The 15,325-nt window shown below is 34.1% G+C and overlaps 1 pseudogene; it reads right to left on the reverse strand.

Moving 5' to 3' along the window:
- Positions 1-6,790: 6,790 nt before the first annotated feature.
- LOC120203820 lies at positions 6,791-9,139 on the reverse strand (annotated as a pseudogene).
- Positions 9,140-15,325: the final 6,186 nt, after the last annotated feature.

Below are 15,325 nucleotides of genomic sequence, written 5' to 3' on the forward strand. Positions count from 1 at the left end.
TCCATTTTTAATACATATTATTTTGGTTTCTACTTCTACAAAATTAAAGTGCATATATGATGATAAGAATAGTAATGAAAAGGGGATTAAAGTCTAATTAATTAATCTATCAATTTAAAATTTTAAGATTAAAGAATCAAAGTCTAATTTATTTAACTGTAAATTTTCAACAGAAAATGATGATTTTAAAACATATGAATAGTCGGGTGTTCATCTTATAATTTTTAATAGTCTGAGGACTTAGCAAAGCAATGCCCTAGGGACCATTTAGTAACTTTTAATAGTCAGAGATTCAACAGAATAATTTCTCATACTCTGGGGACATTTGTGTACTTTACACTTGAATGATTAAATAATCAAGGAAATAAGTTTACGAAAAAAAAATAGAAATTGTAAAGCGTAATAGATGGGTTGGGTCGAACCCAAGTGATAAAAGTATAGACCTTTAATTGTTGAGATCAGTGCAGCCCCACCCTGAGTTAGCACTTTGTCTTTCAAGTGTTTGGGCTAACCTTAACTTGCTCCAAACTAACACCATTATATCACAATTGTTATTAAAATATTACATAAGGAGTATCTTGTTATGTTGCACTTATACGAATATGAGGATAGATACGAGGATATACTTTTTAAAATTATATGATATGAGTATAGTAAAGCTACGATAAATATAAAAAGAATAAAAAATTGTAATTATTATAAAAATACGTATTATACTCATATTTAGTTTTTTTTATTTGTATTAGCTTCCCTAAAATATACATATTTTGAGTTTCCGATATTTGATTAAGACGTTTCAAAAGGCTTTAGGAAGGTAATTGTAAGACGGTTTATACGATGGTATGAAAGAAGACATCTCAATCCATAAATGTCTAGATCTCATCCGAAAATTGAAAAATTGTTGAAGTCCGTTGATATTCCAAGCTTTAAAATCAACTTCAAATTCTTATTCAAAATCATATTATTATTATTATTTAAGTTAAATCTAAATAATAACCCTAGGTACGCATGTGAAGATCAAATATCATCTCTGAAAGCAACTTGTTAATCTGCTCCAACATCCAGTTGCCTCCTTTGGAAGTGGTTGGTTGCGGGGATCCTTGAAATTTGCTTTCTCGCTAAGCTCTTCGAATGCTCGCAATAAACTCAATCATCACTAGGTTCTTCGAAATTTGCTTTAACACTTTCAACATGTATTGGGCCGGGCCAGCACTTTGCTATCTTTGGAATGCATCTCACAAAGCTTATGCCGTCTATGGTAATCCCTGAATTGGTAAATTGCACGATTTCCAGAACCTCTACTCAAATTTGTCTTCTTCGATCCCACTAGTTTCATCCCGTCTCACTTTGATTGTTTGGATAATCATGGCCACCTTGGGAGTCGAGCTTTAAAGTGAGGCTTCCTGTTTCTTAATTCATACTGTCATCTTCGACCACAGTAACCTTCCTTTTATTTTACATTTTCCTTTCAGTTTTCTTAGTTCCCGAATTTCAGGCACCCTCAAACATGAAGCCTCGAACTGATGTCCCTCAAACATATTGTCCTGAACTAAGGTTCATCTGGCATATGTATTGGGTCGAATCTGCCTACGACTCCAGCAGAAAATGTCCCAATAGATCGATTGATACCTTTACTAAGCGTTGCTCCTACGAATATATGAATTACAAGATAGTATTGGTTAAAAAGACTTTCAACCATTTAATAATAAATACTCATGTATATATGTAGATGTTATGCTCAAACAAAAATCTACGGGGATAACAATCCTTTAAATACAAGGCAGTGACAGTTAAGTCTTATAGGGATCAAGTGCATCCCATTATTTTAGAAAAGTGATTAAATTTAATTTAATATGTTAAGAAAAAAAATTACAATTTTTACATACCCATATTTTAAGAAAAGAAAAATAAATTTTCTTACCTACGCTGAACTCGAAAATCAGAACGACAGTGAGAATTGCCCAGATAGAATATTTACTGGCATCCCTTAGGGGCCCTTTGAAAAGCATAAGCAACGAGACAGACGTTAGCGTGAGCCCTGTTTTTATGGCGAAAAAGACTTTACGAGGATCCGATCGACCCCATTTCATATAACTTGACAGCGAGTTCTTGAAGGCCATTCCAACAGTACTTGATCGAATCACAGCACGATCGGAAACACAGGCCTTTAACACCATCCTCGACGCCAGTCGAGCCGTAGGAGCCTAATCCCGAATACCCTTTCGTCGAAAGCAACCTTTCTTTACTCTCGGCACTATTCAGAAAAGACCTCCCTGCCATTGTTTTCTGCATCAAACAGATCACGAACAGAAACTGTGATTTACAAGATCTCCAAGAACAAACATCTGGGTTCAATCGATACACAAAAAAGAAAAGAAAAGTGGGTATGTGTTTGATTTGATCTACACGTATTGATTGAAGAGGAGAAGAGGATACAAAAACAACCAATCCAAAATAGAAAATTATGAAAGTCGCAAGAGTGGCAAGAGAAAAAGAGACAAATAGCAATGTCACCTGCTTCCACGCGTCACCAGCTACTTGATTTTTTCTTAAATTAAATTAACAATTTTGCTTGGATAATTCAATTGACTTTAAGTGGAAAGTGAAAACCACCCATCAAAATCCTCAGAAATCATGTGTCCCTTGGTTCATGTTGAAGATCATCTGGCCTCTTGGAACTGGGTTTCTTTCTGAAAGCTCTAAACCCAGAATGGATATATATTGGCTCTGAACCTTTTTAATTTGAATCATTACAATATCAACTTAATTTTTTTGTGTTTTGCAAGTTATGTTTTGGTGATTAAGCATGAGAGAGTTGGCAATCATTGTTAATTTTATAATCTAATCCGATTTAAATCAGATGCATCATATATTTTCAGGTTTATAATTATAATCATTTTGGGGGACCATGCATTGTCTGTATGTGGGGTTTCAATTATTTGTTATGTTCTTATTTAGATCTAATGAATGAAGAAAAGATGGCTTGGAACCATTCAACCTCTTCTTTAACACAATTATTACTATTATTGAATGGAAAAGAAAGATGCTAATTACAATTAAAGAGCATCGTAAATAACCACTTCGTTCTTCGACTGCCAGACGCCATGTTGGCCTCACGTCCCGTCCACAATTGCATAGAGCAGAGATCGAGTGATCATTCAGGATAGGGCACGAGCCTACTTCGGAGTTTGTTGTACCCTCCGTCAAAGCTCCTTTGCATATTATTTTAATGTCTCTAAACCTCTTGCTAAATTCTTCCACTCAAGATTTTAGAAAAGCAACTCCCAAGAAAGAGTCTCAAACATTAAACACTCCACAAGCTATAAATTCTTCATAATTATATGTACTATATGTTTTTCTTTTTATAAAGTTTGGTTGGCATGTACTAATTTGGAAAAATTATATCGTACGACAACCTTAATATACGGTTAAGAAAATACATTATTGATTTTGTTATTATTTTTTAACAAAACCGGTAAAAATTACCTAAAATATTATTATTTCTATCTAAAACATTAATGTTTTTAAAATTTTCGATAAAGTGTCTAATAATAACAAAACCGATAGAAAAAAATAATAAAATCGGTATCGCTTTACCGGATATATTAATAAAACCGGTAAAACACCTAATAATAACAAAATCGATAGAAATAATAATGTTTTTATTTATTTATTTATTGATTTTATTAAAAATAATAATAAAAAATGGATAATATCTTTATTTTAATAATATATTAAACTTACCACACGTGAAACTTTCATACTAATTCGTCAATTCTCCACATGATTTAAAGGTAAGTTATTGAATTGTCACCTTCCAATCAAATCAATCACCTTGCAATTTAAGGTTTCTTGTTTGAAAAATATTTTTATTACTTTTTAGTGGTTAGTTAAAGAAAATGAGAAAATAACTTCAGTGACAAAAATACCTTATAATATACGATTTTAACTAAATTTTTTGGATTTGCCAAAATGACCAACTAAATCGTAATGCGATCGATAATTCGCAACACGATCTCCAGTATCGCAAATAAGTTTCCAGATTCGCAACGCGAACATGGACTATCGCAACGCGAACTTCGACTATCGCAATGCGATTTTTCAAATTCGTTGCGATAGTCCAAGTTCGCGTTGCGATAGTCGAAATTCGTGTTGCGATTTATTCCAAATTCGCGTTGTGATTTATTCCAAATTCGTTGCGATAGTCCAAAATCGCAACGACTGGTGGTATTGTATTTGTTTCTTAAGAATTTTCTCTAAAAAGATAGTATTCGCGCGGACGTGTCAAAGACACGTATTACCACGACCACGACACGACACGACCCGAGACGACCAGTCGTGCTTAAAAATGATGTATGATTTAATGTTTTGTAAATCATTTTCTGAATTTTCACTATAAACCAAAAATATTCAAATAATATTATTTTATGTATTTAATATTAATATGATATTTTAATATCATTTTGATAAAAAATAATTATTAACGTATTTAAAATATGCTTATTAATATTTTTAACAATATAATATATATAATAATAACATTGTAAAGTTAGTTATATTATAATAATAAATGATATTATTCTATTCTTATTTTAATAATATATAATAAATTATTAATAAAAGTTATATTATTTATTAATATCTTTAAAAAATATTAAATTATTAATAATAAATAATAAATAATATTATGTATTATTATTAATATAATAGTCTAATAATATTTTAATAAAGATACTTAAAATATATTTATTGATAATTTTAAAAATATAATATATATTCTTATTTTAATAAATCTTTAATATAATTTATAATTTTTATTTTAATAGAATATACTAATCTTAATATTTTTATTTATAATTTTTTAGAAATAATATTTTAATAATATTATTAGCATAAATAATATTAAATAAATTATTCTGATAATATTTTTAAAATAATAATATTTAAGTTTTTATAATAAATAATATTATTTATTATATTTCATATTTACAATAAATAATTTCTACAAAATTTATCAACTAGTAAAAATTTTATTATATTTCATATTTGCAATAAATATCTAATTTTACTTTTTGATTCAAATAGAGCCATGGAAGAGAACTCAAACCTGCTGGGAAGTTCATGTGCAAGCAAGGATAAAGTTGTGGACCACCCACCAACAGATCCATGAGGCAAAAACGCACTTCCTAAGGCCATCCCATCAGTCAAATTGTGTTGCAATACTAGCATAAAAGAACGTCTAATTAAATAAATTATTTCCACTCAATCCAGTATAAATAAACTGAAAAGAGCTGTTATTCAAGCACAAGAACATTAAATTTCAAGAATACACAAAAATTATACTTACAACACCATCAGAGAATAGATTAAGATAGCCAAAAACCAGGTTCAATTGTGAATGAGAAGTGACAAGCAAAACCATGTAAATAAGAGCATCGCTACCAAATCAAGCCAATTTGGAGAGAGACTTATGACAAAACAACTAATCTACATACAAGAGTGAAAGGAGTAGGTAGAGCAGATGAGGATTGCTTCTTCTAACATCAAGGAGCAGAATTCAGTTGTTTCTTTCCTTAATTTGTTCTTAAATGAATTGCTTAAAACACATTGAACAGATCCTAAATATAAGCAAAGACAAATTAACATATTGAACAGATCCTAAATATGTAATACCTCACACTGTCGTATTTACTTAAGTCGGTCTCCTACTAAAACTAACACCTTCTACCAAGCATTATTTCTTTTCACCATAGCAACGGACTTTCAACAGATTTCCAAAAGCATTGCACGATTCTAACTGCTTGAGAAAACTTTGAACTATGTTCATCTCTATCTATGATATGCCTTCAAAATTTCAATAGTGATTTTATTGAACAAGAAATTTCTTGCATCAGTGGAAATATAAAGAAATGGTAAGACCAGCCTAGTAACATGTTCTCCTCATATTCATGAATATATACACGTAAACACACACCCGTTTATAATTAGGGTGTATTCGGTTCAATTCGATTTACTTTTTTTCAATAAAAGATAAACCGAATTGTACTATGCAATTTTATAGAAAATGAAACCAAGATCCAATGACGTAAAATCGAAATTTTCGGTTTGGTTTGATTTTGTAGATTTTTTTAAATAATATGATATGATTACAAAATAACATTTGTTCAGAACCTTCTTAATCAATTCATAACGTACACACCTGCTCAAACTCATGACCTCTAAGAAGAACAACGTTCCCTTTTATACTACTGAGATCACTTGATAGATTCGATTTTACGGTTTTTAAATGTTCATCAACATCCAAAACAAAACACTTCAAGCTTAAATGGACTTCAAACACACATGTTTAAATTTACAAAAAAATAATATTATTAGTTTTAAGAGTTTGTTTATTTAAATTTGTCTTATAACAAATTTAAAATGGACTGGATTTGGATAATTTTTTTTAATTTGGTTTTATAGGGAAGATTTGAGTCATACTCAGATTGCACGCGGATATCATATACGAAAACGTGGTGAGACTTGAGATATGTTCAAATTTTTAAGTTTTCCCAATTGGAGGGCATAAATTACTGGTTCATCCAATATTTACCTTTATATATATATATATATATATATATATATATATATATATATATATATTGTTATTCCACTGTATCAAGTTAACTATTCACAGAATTATCAAGAAAACTTGCATCTGTTAAAAGTTTTTTTTAATGTCATTAAAGGGGTCATCAACCATCCAAATTTCTCTAATGTCTATTGAGAGGATACATACCGTAAAGCTTCTTTATCTGTAGAAACCTTTAGCTACGGGGTTCAAATGCATAAGAATGTCCTTGACCTTTTCACCAATGTCCTCTTCTTTGTATGATGTTACAAACTTCACTGTAAGCAAACAGGACAGAAAACATTTATTTATTTTTATTAAAAAATTTCTTACTGCTAACTGCATAATGCTAATTGAAAACTCGAATGCCTTTGATGAATTAGCAAACAGGACAAAGAAAAACATTTATTATGAATGCAAAGATTTATTGAGTTGGAAAGTTTCTAGTCTCCAGGGACTAGCTTGTTTTGGAACGTACTCATTATTAATCAGACCTAAGGGATGAGGGTTGGAGTAATATTCAAAACACTACATTAATGCAAATATTAGTTGGACGAATAAGCTTTAACTGTGATTAAGAACTCCTACTCTCATGTAAGAAAAATTGTTTTAGTTTACTGAATCTAGAAAAGCAGTTGTCACAGTTTATGCAAAAATTGACATCTAATCTTAGCTATCCTGAAATAAAAGAACAGGAACTCTAATGCCTGGCCAATCGCCTTTCCACTTGATGGTATGCGGTATTTAACACTTGAACCTAGCTATATTTAAGGCCAGGGTCCCCTACCAAATCCCACTCCACCCCAAGAATACCCCAGTTCGAAAGGCATCAGTAACATTTGGATAAACATTGAAACCGATGATCTAAGTACATGGGGATTGAGAAGAAATAATTTATGCAGTGCACAAAAGAAAACTGAAATTTACCCCAGAGAAGAACAGGAAACTCCCACTGCTGTTTAGGCACCGTGACCACATAAGAAGTAACCTACAAAAGGCCAAAAAACAAGAGCACAAATGAAAAGTTTAATATATTTTAATCAAATTTGGCTGAATGTTAGAGATGAGCATGTGTCCAAGGCAGTCCTTTTTTCCTTAAGTTTTTCCATATACTTAAATGAAAATGTCCTATACTAATGTCTCAATATATTGTCATATGTGAGTTCTCAAAAGAAAATGAAGAGTTGAGTTACATAAAATTTAGCTTTTTTTAATCACATAATTTAAGAATAAGAGACATTTATTGGAACTATTTTGCTAAAACGAAAACATGCCAAGATTGCAGCAGCCAGAGAACACGGAGAACTAAACAGAAGTGATGTCTCCTCATTTCATAAAGAAGATCCATCACATCCATACATGCTTCAAAGCTCACCAATTCCCCAACCTTTGCCACTCCCCTGTAAGCAAAAGCAAAAAAAATGATACTAAGATGATAAAAACTTTTCAAATAATTCAATTCAAATGGATTGGATATTGGAGTGGAACCAGAGAACATTACTTGAATCGAATAAAAAGCTCTTCAAGGAATATGAAAGCCACATTTGATGTCCCAATTTCATAATTCAAAACCTTGACATTTTAAAAAAGGGAAAAGACTATCTTATTACTTAATAGTTTGATCAGAACAAAGATTATATAAAAGCCATGAGATTTACCTTTAGGAAGACCACCTCCTGCAAAATGTACTCACCATCACCATGTCATATGATTAAATAAAGTACTGAAACTTCGTAAAATAAAGTAGTTTTACAAATATATCATTGTATTAAATCAATACAAATTTCACTAGACATAATTCAAAGTTTGCAATTGTAAGATTATTTCGAGTTTTGATTATTAATATATATTTTGAGTTTGATCATCAAATGAAAACTGCATATATCAAACGAAGTATTGAAGCATTGAGGGGGAAAATAACTTACAGCTTCCATAAAATCTCTAGCAGTAAAATGCTGATCCTTAATGAATTCGTCTCCCAATGATTTTAAACATTTTACAGATAGAGCACGAGAATCGTGCATCTACAATAACAAACGGAAGCCATTACTTCTGAGACGAGGGAAAAAAAGAGGAAGAAAGAATGATAATCTTGAAATCTGAAAACTCAACTTTACTTGAAATCCATATTGAAATGAGTGCAAATAACTGCAGATTGCTCTCTTCAACGGATCGTAAAAGCCAGCTTCCGATCTGATTCCTCTGATTTACTAAACTGTGAAAAGAACTAAACGAAACTTCATCTACATTAAAATTTAATATTAAAAAAGAGATTCATGGAATTAAAATAGGAGAATAAGCAGATTTACGTGGTGAGAGAAGGGAGAAAACGATCCGCGAAGAGAAATAAAGCTGTGTATTTCACTATCAGTGGAGCTCGGAGTAGCTTTCAAATTACAACCGAAAAATGAAATTTATGAAGTAAATTGAATTTTCTTTTTTGTTTATTAAATTATCTGATATAGTTGGATTACTTACATGAGAAGATCCAATGAGTAACTTCACCGACTTCTTTCTCAGTCGCTTCATTTCATGGAGGGAATCAATGTCGCTTGAGACTGCCATTTCAAAGAAAACGCATAGACAGTGTGCTCGCGGCAATTTGTTTCTCTATTTTAAATCAAATTTAATTTGAATATCATAAATGTTGTTCTTACTATAAATTTTAGATTAGAAGATTTGCGTTTACAGCATATATGTGTGTTGCCAATTGGATTAAGAAAGTAGAAAAAATGTATTATCTTGTAATCATCATGTAATATTAAAAAGCACATTTTTATGATTAATATTTTGAGTTAATTGCATCATATGTCTCTAAACTATGACTTTTATTTTAAATTTATCTTTAAACTTTTGAATATTCTAATTTCATCCCTAATCTATAACTTTCATTTTAAATTAGTCATTAAATTTTTAAACATTCTAATTTCATTCTCAAACTGTGACCCTCATTCTAAATTAGTCCAAAAACTTTTGAATCTTTCAATTACATCCTCAAAATCATCCAAATATATGTCATTAGCTTCAAACATAGTTTAACCAGAATTTTATTTTTTCAAACATATAATAATATAACTTGACCGAACAATTTTATTAACAAAGGATGTGATTAGTATATATGTATATAGTTTGGGATATAATTTAAATGTTCAAAAAGTTTAAGGATCAATTTAAAAAGAAGTCATAGTTTGAGGATGAAAATAAAATGTTCAAAAGTTTAAGGACTAATTCAGAATTATAGCCATAATTTAGGAATATAATTAAAATATTTAAAAATTCATGGACTAATTTAGAATAAAATCATAATTTAAGAATGTGTGACTTTTTTTAAGTTATATTAACTTTTTATTCAAGAACGTGTTTGACTAATTTTTATATTATTTATTTTTAATAGATTAAATTTTAGTTTTTTTGGGTGAATAATGTACTATTAATAAAGTGAATCATATACAAAAAATATCATACATGCCTCATTAAAAATCATCATACTCTTACGTAGAGAAAGGAGTACACGCAGAGTACTTAAAACATCATAAACTGAACCTTAAAAGCTAAAAAAATAATGAACGCCTAGCTATTAACCGAACCAACCACATCGTGCTGCAGTAACTCGATCACTCTACCCGGAGGAGAGGTTAATTGATGGATCTCGAAGTCCCTGTCGCAAGCCAATTTTACCATGAAATCAGCTACCCAATTCCCTTTGCGATTAACATGTTGAAACCGAAGGAGCCAATCCCTGTGAATAAGTTCATCAAGATGAGCAAGACTGGAGACGGTATTGCGCCTCGTTCCATTCGATCGTATAAGCCGGATTGTGTCTATACAGTCCAGTTCTACTACCATCTGTCGATAGCCCCGCTCCCAAGCACACCACAGGCCAAGAAAGACTCCCCACATTTCCGCTTCTAATACCGAAAAAATGCCAATAAATTTATAAAACCCTCACTATTCCGAACGACTCCCCCGCATGCAGTATGTCCAGTGTGGAGATTACACCCACCATCCGAATTGAGTTTTACACAGCCGGTTTTCGGACACAGCCAAACAAGAGACGCTGTCGAACACTCCACGTTAATAGTTAATGAACGACGGCTGTGCATGGCTTCTCTTCTAGCTGCACTACACAGCAGCTGTAACCTCCTCCCTCTTTCAATAACGTAGTCGCATTCCTCTATCGAGTTATTAAAAATCTGGTCATTCCTATCTAGCCATATGTACCAAAGAAGTGAGCCAAAAAGGATGTGCTAATCCTCAACATCTGGTACAAACAGAGAGGCATCGGTAAGGTTGATAATTAACCAAGTATTGTCGTCCATTGCAAGATAATTAACATCTGGTACAAACAGAGAGGCATCTGGTACAAACAGAGAGGCATCGGTAAGGTTGATAATTAACAAAGGCAGCCCAAATCATCAGTGTTCCCTTACAACCTCGGAAGACATGGTTAACATCTTCAATATCCGCATTGCACACTGCATACTTAGCCTCGGTAGCAATATGACGAAAGAGTCTATAAGCGTTCGTCGTAATCCGCCGACTCCCAACCATCCACAAGAAGACCTTCACGCGTTGAAGGCCTGGGAACCTATGCATCGCCTTCCATAAACAATCATTTGCTGCAGCAGACGGGCCACAGTGGATAGAGTATGCTGACTTTATCGAGAATTGGAGATCCGGACTAGCTTGCCACCCAACTGTATCATCCAACCGCATCGTTACTGGTCCTCTAATGACTGCGATGTGTAGTAACACCTGCATAGGTAATAAATGATCGAAACAATCCCATCGCCAATTATCAGTCCCATCTCCCATGCTGGCTACCATGGCAAAACCCACGTTATGGAGTAGCCTCGCAGGGACGTATGAGATCAGCCAAAACTCAATGTTGTGTCCATTCCAACACAATGAACCACATTGTCGCATACATCCTGCCAAACCACACAAATACCCTTCCATAACCGCGAGCAATTACAGGTGAATATCCTATTTGTTAGGAAATAAACCAAGTGCAAGTAATTTCCCTATTACCAGATTAGTGAGAATACGAAATAAAAGCAGAAAAATAATACCCGAAATTGATAACGGAGTTCAGCCAATTGTGCTTACGTCTCCGGACTGCTGCAGATATTTTACTAAGAGAGAAAATTTACAGGTGTTTACAAAACACTCACTACTCACAAGAAAGCTCTCTAGTATTGGGGGAAAGAAATGATTTTTGGAATGGTCTTTAAGCTAAATGAGCTAGGGTATTTATAGTTGAAACTTAAGGACTTAATATTGTAAATACCCTAAAACCTAGGGATTAATTGTGATTATCCCATTATCATTTTTCAACAAACATATACCAAACTTTGAAAAACTATTTTTCAAAGAAACATTTACCAAACTTTGAAAACCATTTTCAAAGAAACATTTACCAAACTTTGAAAACCATTTTTTCAAAGTTGGTTACCAAACTTGAAAACCATTTTAATACTTTCAACAATCTCTCACTTGAAGACTGATTTTAATCTGTTTTCACACCTCGATCAATGCAACAGCTTTTCTAGTCTTGTTACTCTAGCATGCCAACTGAAGTTGAACACAACTTCAGTTTGTCTGTAGTCACCGTCTTTGTCAACATATCTGTCGAATTTTGAGCTCCACTGATCTTTTCAAGTTTCAAAATCTCATCTTCCAGAAGAGACCGGATAAAATGATATCGCAATTGTATGTGCTTTGTCCTGGAATGAAAAGACGGATTCTTTGCTAGATGTATAGCACTTTGACTGTCGCAATACAAGACATTGTTTTCTTGTTTCTTGCCTAACTCTTCCAAGAAACTTTGGAGCCAAACCATCTCCTTGCTAGCTTCCGTAACAGCGACATATTCTGCTTCAGTTGTGGAGAGAGCAACTATCTTCTGTAGTTGAGAAACCCAACTCACTGCGGTTCCTCCTAGAGTATAGACATACCCTGTAGTGCTCCTTCTGATGTCAACATTTCCGGCTAAGTCAGCATCTACATAGCCTGTCAGTATCGTATCTCCACCTTTGAAACAAAGTGCTTTGTTTGTGGTACCCCACAGATATCTGAGGATCCATTTGACTGCTTCCCAGTGTACCTTTCCCGGATTATTCATGTACCTGCTAACAGCTCCCACTGCTTGAGCAATATCTGGTCTGGTACAAACCATGGCATACATCAGACTTCCAATTGCTGAGGCATACGTCACCTTCACCATGTGTGCACGTTCTTCCTCCGTCTTTGGTGACTGTTCTTTGGAGAGTCTGAAATGAACACCTAAAGGTGTACTTACTGGTTTAGCATCTTGCATGTTGAACCTGGAGAGTACTTTGTTGATGTACTCAGCCTGTGATAATATCAAAATCCCCGACTTTGTGTCTCTCTTGATCCTCATCCCAAGAATCTGCTTTGCAGCGCCCAGATCCTTCATAGTAAACTGCTTTGACAATTTTTGCTTCAAGTTTATAATCTCTTGCATGTCTAAGCCTGCAACGAGCATGTCATCAACGTACAACAATAAAATAATGAAGCTATTATCGAACCTCTTGATGTAGCAACAATGATCTGCTTGGCATCTGGTAAAACCACTGCTACTCATGAAACTATCGAACTTCTTGTACCACTGTCTAGGAGCTTGTTTTAAACCATACAAGCTCTTCTTCAACCTACATACCAGGTTTTCTTGGCTACCTCTATGAAGCCTTCTGGCTGCCTCATATAGATTTCTTCCTCCAAATCACCATGAAGGAAAGTTGTCTTTATATCTAACTGCTCAAGATGTAAATTCTCTGCAGCTACAATTTTCAACACCAGTCTGATTGTAGATAGCTTCACGACTGGAGAGAAAATTTCATTGTAATCAATACCTTCTTTTTGTTGAAAACCTTTGACAACCAATCTTGCTTCATAGCGTTTGCTCCCATCGTGTTCTTCTTTGATCTTGTAAATCCACTTGTTATGGAGCGCTTTCTTGCCTGGTGGTAATTCAGCTAATTCCCATGTCTGATTTGACATAAGCGAGTCCATCTCATCTTTCATGGAAGACTTCCACTTGACTGAATCCTCCACTTGCATTGCTTCATCATAGCACTCTGGTTCACCATTGTCAGTCAGCAACAAGTAGTGCAAAGAAGGAGAATACCGTTGTGTTGGTTTAGGAATTCTGGAGGAGCATCTCAGTTCTGGTGTGTCTGGTTCTTCCTCTTGAACTGCTTCAGGACTGATCTGAACATCATTTCCAGAAATCTCCTCGAACTCAGCAAATTCCTTTGTTTCAGCTTCGGTATTACTTGATTCTGCGGTTGACCTGTTTTGTACATCACATTTTCATTGAAAATGACGTCTCTGCTTCTAATGATCTTTCGATTTTCGTAGTCCCAAAACCGGTAACCAAATCATCACCACCGTAACCAACAAATACGCATTTGTTGGACTTGGCATCAAGTTTACTTCTTTCAACAGAGTTTATGTGTACATAAGAAATACAACTAAACACTCTTAAGTGTGAAAGGTTTATTTCTTTCTTGCTCCAAGCTTCCTCTGGTATTCCGCCATCCAAAGGAACTGAGGGCCCACGGTTGATCAGGTAAGCTGTAGTGTTGATAGCTTCAGCCCATAGAAATTTGGGTAATCCGGCATGTATCCTCATGCTTCTGGCACGTTCATTCAGAGTTCTGTTCATGCGCTATGCTACGCCATTCTGCTGCGGTGTTAGGAGAATTGTTGTCTCCATCTTGATCCCATTGTTTGCGCAGAAATCTCTGAATCTACTATCTATGTACTCTCCTCCATTGTCAGACCTCAACCGCTTGACTTTTAAACCACTCATTTTCCACCATGGCCTTCCATTTTCTGAAGGTATCGAAGACTTCTGATTTCTTTTTCAGAAAATAAACCCACACCTTCCTTGTTGAATCATCGATGAAGGTGACATAGTATAGTGAGCATGCAAGAGATAGAACTGGGGATGGTCCCCATACATCAGTATGAACCAATTCTAACCTTTCTGCCTTGGGTGTCTTGCCAATCTTTGTAAAACAGACTTTCTTTTGTTTGCCAAAGATGCAATCCTCACATAGTCCGACATCTACATTCTTTAGATCCGGCAGCTTCCCTTTTGACAGAAGTATCTTCATTTCTTTCTCGCTCATATGGCCAATCCTTTGGTGCAATAGGTTTGATTTTCCATCAACATCTGCTACTGCAATGATATTCTCTAAATTTGAGGTTACATGGAGAGTACCAGTCTTCTTACCACGAGTAATGACGAGTGCTCCTTTGGTAATCTTCCATTCACAGCCTGAAAAGGTTGTACTGTATCCTTCTCCATCAAGCTGTCCTACAGAAATCAAATTTCTTTTGAGACCAGGAATATGTCTCACTCCTGTCAGCTTCCAGGTGGTCTGGTTTGGCAGCTTTAGTCGGATGTCTCATTTTCCGACGATCTTCAAGGTTTCATCATCAGCAAGATGAACCTTCCCAAAATCACCACTGACATAGTTCTCCATGATTTTTTGGCATGGCGTGGAGTGGAAAGATGCCCCTGAATCCAAAATCCATGATTCAATCGGACTGTTGACGCTTAAAATCATAGCATCACCTGTCTCCTCCGTCATGTTGGCAGATTCCTGTGCGCCAGTATTTTTCTTCGGTGCTCGGCAATCTCTTTTGAAGTGGCCCTTCTTGCCGCAATTATAACAGGTAAAA

Source organism: Hibiscus syriacus, unplaced genomic scaffold (genome assembly GCF_006381635.1).
Source record: "Hibiscus syriacus cultivar Baekdansim isolate YM2019G1 unplaced genomic scaffold, ASM638163v2 tig00010263_pilon, whole genome shotgun sequence".
NCBI classification, from domain to species: domain Eukaryota; kingdom Viridiplantae; phylum Streptophyta; class Magnoliopsida; order Malvales; family Malvaceae; genus Hibiscus; species Hibiscus syriacus.